Source organism: Leptonychotes weddellii, chromosome 2, assembly GCF_054177405.1.
Source record: "Leptonychotes weddellii isolate Sample4059 chromosome 2, ASM5417740v2, whole genome shotgun sequence".
Classification (NCBI taxonomy): Eukaryota; Metazoa; Chordata; class Mammalia; order Carnivora; family Phocidae; genus Leptonychotes; species Leptonychotes weddellii.
Window position 1 is genome coordinate 26,630,551 of NC_138370.1, and position 7,098 is coordinate 26,637,648.

A 7,098-nucleotide genomic window follows, 5' to 3' on the forward strand; every position below is an offset into this window, starting at 1 on the left:
TGTACACCTGAAACTAATATAAGTTAACTAACTGGAATTTAAATAAAAACTTTAAAAAATGGTTGAATTGGCGAGAAGTACAGCTGGCGGGAGCTGCAGGAGTCAGTGGTTTGGCACACAAAGAGCCCACGCTATGACTAGGCAACAGCTCTCAGGGTGGTGTGACCCCCAAGAGACACTGGGGCAGCACTCAGCATGACCTGGGAGCTGTGGAAGAGGGTGCATGTGCAAGCCCACAGCCGCTAGCAATTGCAAAGTCAAAGTGCAGAGACGCTGGCACCCAGGAGAGGTGTGGAGGACAAGAATTGCATGAGTCTGTAGAGATTGACCTGGAGGATTTGCTGAGGTGGGGAGACAGCGACATTGCGGCTCTGGACCAGAGATTCCTGCAAGCCATGTTTGCTCTGACCCTCTAAAGAGAAGCAGAAAGATGTCAGGGAACAAAAGCTGGGCAGGCAACCAGTTCACATTAAGCCCATCCCCCTGACAAGGGGTGGGGCAACTCCACCCAGGCAAAGACACCTGAGAAACCAAGCCCCCAGAAGACAGACTGGAAGAACAGGTGAATGATAAGCCTATTTCCCACAGGACTGTAAAACTCCAGCGCCAGGGGAAAATTATATAGGGAGCTACAGTGTTCCCTCATGACTCGCTTATACTTCAGGCTAAAATTTTACATTTCTTTTTCAGTTTCTTTTCTTATTCTTTTTTTTTTTTTTTTAACCCTACTCCCATTTCAAATGGATTCGTATTTCCCAACCTATGTTTTTAAGTCACTTCTTAACTTTTCTTTCACATATATGTCTTACAGATTTATGTCCCATACTATCCTGTTTTTCACTCTATTCAATTTTATCTTGATATAAATGTAAGTTCTCTTTCTTTGCAATTTTGAGATAGAGTGTCTTCTAACACACAGACCAAAAATCAAGCAGGAACAGGCAGATCACCCTGCTGAGTCCACCCTGAGAGATTATAATCTCTCTCCCTGCCCCCCCTTTTTTTTCTCTTTTCTTTTTTCTTTATTTTTTATTGTTTTGGATCATCTTGGCCTTGGTGCCATATCTGTGGTAGCTTTTGACCACTTTGGATTTTTTCTTAGGTGCATTTTGCTTGGGTCATGGTTTATATTTTGGACTCTGTACATTCCCTCAACCATCCCTCAACAGAATGACTAGGAGGAGGGACTCCCAACAGAGAAAAGAACCAGAGACAATGTCCTCTGCCACAGATCTAATGGATATGGATATAAGCAAGATGTTAGAGATAGACTTCAGGATAGCAATCATGAAGTCAATAGCTAGGCTTGAGAAAAGCATTAGTGACAATATAGAATCTCTTAAGGGCAGAAATGAGATCTAATCAGACCGAACTGAAAAATGCTATGAATGAGATGCAGTCTAAACAGGTTACTCTAACAGCCAGGGCAAATGAGGCAGAAGAATGAATTAGTGAGTTAGAAGATAAGCTGATAGAAAGGAAGGAAGCTGAGGAAGATAGGGATAGGCAGCTAGAAGCCCATGAGAACAGACTTAGAGAGATCATTGACACCATGAAATGTTCCAATGTCAGGATTATTGGGATCCCTAAGGGGGTGGAGAGAACTAAAAGGTATATTTGAGCAAATCATAGCTGAGAACTTCCCTAATCTAGGGAAGGAAACAAGCTTTCATGTCCAAGACATGACCCCTCCTAAGATCAAGGAAAACAGGCCAACGCCCCGGCATGTTAGTAAAACTCGCAAATCTTAGAACCAAGGAAACCATCTTAAGGGCAGTTAGGGGGAAGAAATTCCTTACGTACAGAGGAAGGAACATCAGAATAATGTCAGACCTATCCACAGAGACCTGGCAAGCCAGAAAGGCCTGGCAAGACATATTCAGGGTACTAAATGAGAAGAACATGCAGCCAAGAATACTTTATCCAGCAAGGCTGTCATTCAGAATGGATGGAGAGATAAAGAGCTTCCAGGACTAGCAGAAAATGAAAGAATATGTGACCACTAAGCTGGCCCTGCAAGAAATATTAAGGGGGATTCTATAAAGGAAGAAAGACCCTAAGAGTAATATAGACCAGAAATTAACAGAGACAATCTATAGAAACAGGGACTTTACAGGCAATATGATGGCACTGTATTCATATGTTTCAATACTTACTCTCAGCGTGAATGGGCTGAATGCTCCCATCAAAAGGCACAGGGTTTCAGATTAGGTAAAAAAAAAAAAAAGCAGGACCCATCCAAATGCTGTCTACAAGAGATTCATTTTGAACCTAAGGACACCTCCAGATTGAAAGTGAGGGGATGGAGAACAATTTATCATGCCAGTGGACCTCAAAAGAAAGCTGGGGTAGCAATTCTCATATCAGACAAATTAGATTTTAAAGATTTTATTTATTTATTTGAGAGAGAGAGAATGAGAGAGAGCACATGAGAGGGGGGAGGGTCAGAGGGAGAAGCAGACTCCCTGCCAAGCAGGGAGCCCGATGCGGGACTCGATCCCGGGACTCCAGGATCATGACCTGAGCTGAAGGCAGTCGCTTAACCAACTGAGCCACCCAGGCGCCCAGACAAGTTAGATTTTAAACCAAATACTGTGATAAGAGATGTAGAGGGACACTATATCATGCTTAAAGGGTCTATCCAACAAGAAAATCTAACAACTGTAAATATCTATGCCCCAACATGGGAGCAGTCAACTACAAAAACCAACTATTACCAAAATAAACAATCATATTGATAATAACACATTAATAATAGGAGACTTCAACACTCCACTCATAGCAATAGACAGATCATCTAAGCAGAAGCTCAACAAAGAAACAAGAGCTTTGAAGGACACATTGGACCAGATGGACTTTGTAGATATATACAGAACATTCCATCCTAAAACAACAGAACACTCATTCTTCTCAAGTGCATACAGAACTTTCTCCAGAATAGACCACATACTGGATCACAAATCAGGTCTCAACTGACACCAAAAGATTGAGATTATTCCCTGCATATTATCAGGCCACAACGCATTGAAACTGGAACTCAACTACAAGGAAAAATTTGGAAGGAACACAAACACTTGGAGGTTAAAAAGTATCCTGCTAAAGAATGAATGGGTCAACCAGGAAATTAAAGAGGAACTTAAACAGTTCATGCAAACCAATGAAAATGAAAACACATTGGTTCAGAACCTCTGGGATACTGCAAAGGCAGTCTTTAGAGGGAAGTACATAGACATCCAAGCCTCTCTCAAAAAATTAGAAAAATCCCAAATACACAAGCTAATCTTACACCTAAAGGATCTGGAAAGTGAAGAGCAAATAAAGCCTAAACCAAGCAGGAGAAGAGAAATAATATAGATTAGAGCAGAAATCAATGAAACAGAAACTAGAAGAACAGTAGAACAGATCAATGAAACTAGAAGTTTGTTCTTTGAAAGAATTAATAAGATCAATAAACCTCTGGCCAGACTTATCCAAAATAAAAGAGAAAGGACCCAAATCATGAATGAAAGGGGAGAAATCATGACCAATACCAAGGAAATAGAGACAATTATTAGAACTTCTTACCAGCAGCTATATGCCAAAAATGAGGCAATCTGGAAGAAATGGATGCATTCCTGGACACTTATAAACTACCAAGACTGAAATAGGAAGAAATAGACAATCTGAACAGACCAATAGCCAGCAAGGAAATTGAAACAGTAATCAAAAACCTCCCAAAAAACAAGAGTCCAGGGCCAGATGGCTTCCCAGGGGAATTCTACCAAACATTTAAAAAAGAAATAATACCTATTCTACTGAAGCTGTTCCAAAAAATAGAGATGGAAAAAAAACTTCCAAACTTTCTTTTTTTTTTTTTTTTAAAGATTTTATTTATTTATTTGAGAGAGAGAATGAGAGCCCAAGAGGGAAGAGGGTCAGAGGGAGAAGCAGACCCCCCGCTGAGCAGGGAGCCCGATGCGGGACTCGATCCCGGGACTCCAGAATCATGACCTGAGCCGAAGGCAGTCGCTTAACCAACTGAGCCACCCAGGCGCCCCTTCCAAACTCTTTCTATGAGGCCAGCAGTACCCTGATCCCAAAACCAAACAAAGACCCCATCAAAAAGGAGAATTACAGACCAATATCCCTGATGAACATGGATGCCAAAATACTCAACAAGATCCTAGCCAGTAGGATCCAACAGTACATTAAAAGGATTATTCACCATGACCAGGTGGGGTTTATTCCTGGGATGCAAGGGTGGTTCAATATTCACAAATCAATGTGATAGATTACATTAACAAAAGAAGAGACAAGAACTATATGATCCTTTCAATTGATACAGAAAAAGCATTTGACAAAATACAGCATCCTTTCCTGATAAAAATCTTCAATATATAGGGATATAGGGAACATACCTCAATATCATAAAAACCATCTATGAAAAGCCCACAGTGAATATCATTCTCAGTGGGGAAAAACTGAGAGCTATTCCCTTAAAGTCAGGAACATGACAGGGATGCCCATTCTCACCACTTTTGTTCAACATAGTACTAGAAGTCCTAGCCTCAGCGATCAGACAACAAAAAGAAAAAGGCATTCAAATTGGCAAAGAAGTCAAACTCTTTCTCTTGGCAGATGATATGATACTTTATGTGGAAACCCAAAAGTCTCCACCCCCAAAATATTAGAGCTTATACAGCAATTCAGCAGCATGGCAGGATACAAAATCAATGCACAGAAATCAGTTGCACTTCTATACACTAACAATGTGACTGAAGAAAGAGAAATTAAGGAATCAATTCCATTTACAATAGCACCAAAAACCGTAAGATATCTAGGAATAAACCTAACCAAAAAGGTAAAGGGTCTATACTCTAGAAACTACAGAACACTTATGAAAGAAATTGAGGGAGACACAAAGAGATGGAAAAACATTCCATGCTCATGGATTGGAAGAATAAACATTGTGAAAATGTCTATGCAGCAATCTACACTTTCAATGCAATCCCGATCAAAATACCAATGGCATTTTTCAAAGTGCTGGAACAAAGAATCCTAAAATTTGTATGGAACCAGAAAAGACCCTGAATCACCAGGGGATTGTTGAAAAAGAAAACCAAAGCTGGGGGCATCACAATACCTGACTTCAAGCTATATTACAAAGCTGTGATCATCAAGACAGCATGGTATTGGCACAAAAACACATAGACCAGTGGAACAGAATAGAGACCCCAGAAATGGACCCTCAATTCCATGGTCAATTAATCTTCAACAAAGCAGGAAAGGATATCCAATGGAAAAAAGACAGTCTCTTCAATAAATGGTGCTGAGAAAATTGGACAACCACATGCAGAAGAATGAAACCAGACCATTCTCTTACACCATACACAAAGATAAACTAAAAATGGATGAAAGACCTCAATGTGAGACAGGATCCATCAAAATCCTAGAAGAGAACATAGGCAGTAACTTCTTCGACTTTGGCCACAGCAACTTCTTTCAAGACATGTCTCCAGGGGCGCCTGTGTGGCTCAGTTGGCTAAGCAACTGCCTTCGACTCAGGTCATGATCCCAGGGTCCTGGGATCGAGCCCCACATCTGGCTCCCTGCTCGGCAAGGGGCCTGCTTCTCCATCTCCCTCAGCCCCTTCCACTGCTAGTGCTCTCCTGTTCTCTCATTCTGTCAAATAAATAAATAAAATCTTTAACAACAACAAAAAAAGACACATTTCCAAAGGCAAGGGAAACAAAAGCAAAATTGAACGTTTGGGACTTCATCAAGATAAAAAGCTTCTGCACAGCAAAGGAAACAGTCAACAAAACTAAGAGGCAACCCACAGAATGACATTACAAATAAAGGGCTAAGCTTTGCGCAGTGGCAGTATCCTAGCCAGTGAGGTTTATCCGAGGCGCAATTATTGCTAATTGAAAACTTTTACAAATAAAGGGCTGGTATCCAAGATCCATAAAGAACTTCTCAAACTCAACACCAAGAAAACAAATAATCCAGTCAAAAAATGGACAGAAGACATGAATAGACACTTCTCCAAAGAAAACATACAAATGGCTAACAGACACATGAAAAAATGTTCAACATCACTAGCCTTCAGGGAAATACAAATCAAAACCACAATGCGATACCACCTTACACCAGTTAGAATGGCAGAAATTAACAAAATAGGAAACAACAAATGTTGGCGAGGATGTAGAGAAAGGGGAACACTCTTACATTGTTGGTGGGAATGCAAGCTGGTACAGCCACTCTGGAAAACAGTATGGAAGTTCCACAAGATGTTAAAAATAGAGCTACCCTATGACCCAGCAATTGCACTACTAGGTATTTACCCCAAAGATACATATGTAGTGAAAAGAAGGGGCACAGGCACCCCCAATGTTCATAGCAGCAATGTCCACAATAGTGAAACTGTGGAAAGAGCCAAGATGCCCTTCAACAGATGAATGGATAAAGATGTGGTTCATATATACAATGGAATATAACTCAGCCATCAGAAATGATGAATATCCACCATTTGCAGCAACATGCATGGAACTGGAGGGGATTATGCTAAGTGAAATAAGTCAAGTAGAGAAAGACAATTATAATATGGTTTCACTCATGTGAAACAAGGAATAATATTTAGGACCATAGGGTAAGGGAGGGAAAACTGAAGGGGGAGAAATCAGAGTGGGAGATGAACCATAAAAGACTATGGACTCTGGGAAACTGAGGCTTACAGAAGGGAGGGGGTTGGGGGGTGGGGTAACCATGTGATGGGTATTAAGGAGGGCACGTGTGGTGATGAGCACTGGGTGTTATATGCAACTAATGAATCATTAAACATTACATCAAAAACTAATGATGTATTATATGTTGGCTAATTGAACATAATAAAAATAATAAATATAAATAAAAAATAAAATGGTTGAATCTTATATATGTAAGTTTATGTAATTTTACATAAGAATCAGAAAAAAACTATAATCAAAGAAAACTTTCTTAAAAAAAGATCTGCATCTATATATTATAAAGGTCCAATGGAATAATTGATTTGAAATTCTGAACTCCATGGCACACCTGGTGAAACTATTACAATTTAAAGTTAAAGACAAATATTCT

At 40.1% G+C, this 7,098-nt stretch overlaps 1 pseudogene; it reads left to right on the plus strand.

Annotated features, from left to right (window-relative positions):
- Positions 1-5,845: 5,845 nt before the first annotated feature.
- On the plus strand, positions 5,846-5,976 carry LOC115939887 (U4 spliceosomal RNA; annotated as a pseudogene).
- The last annotated feature ends 1,122 nt before the right edge of the window (positions 5,977-7,098 follow it).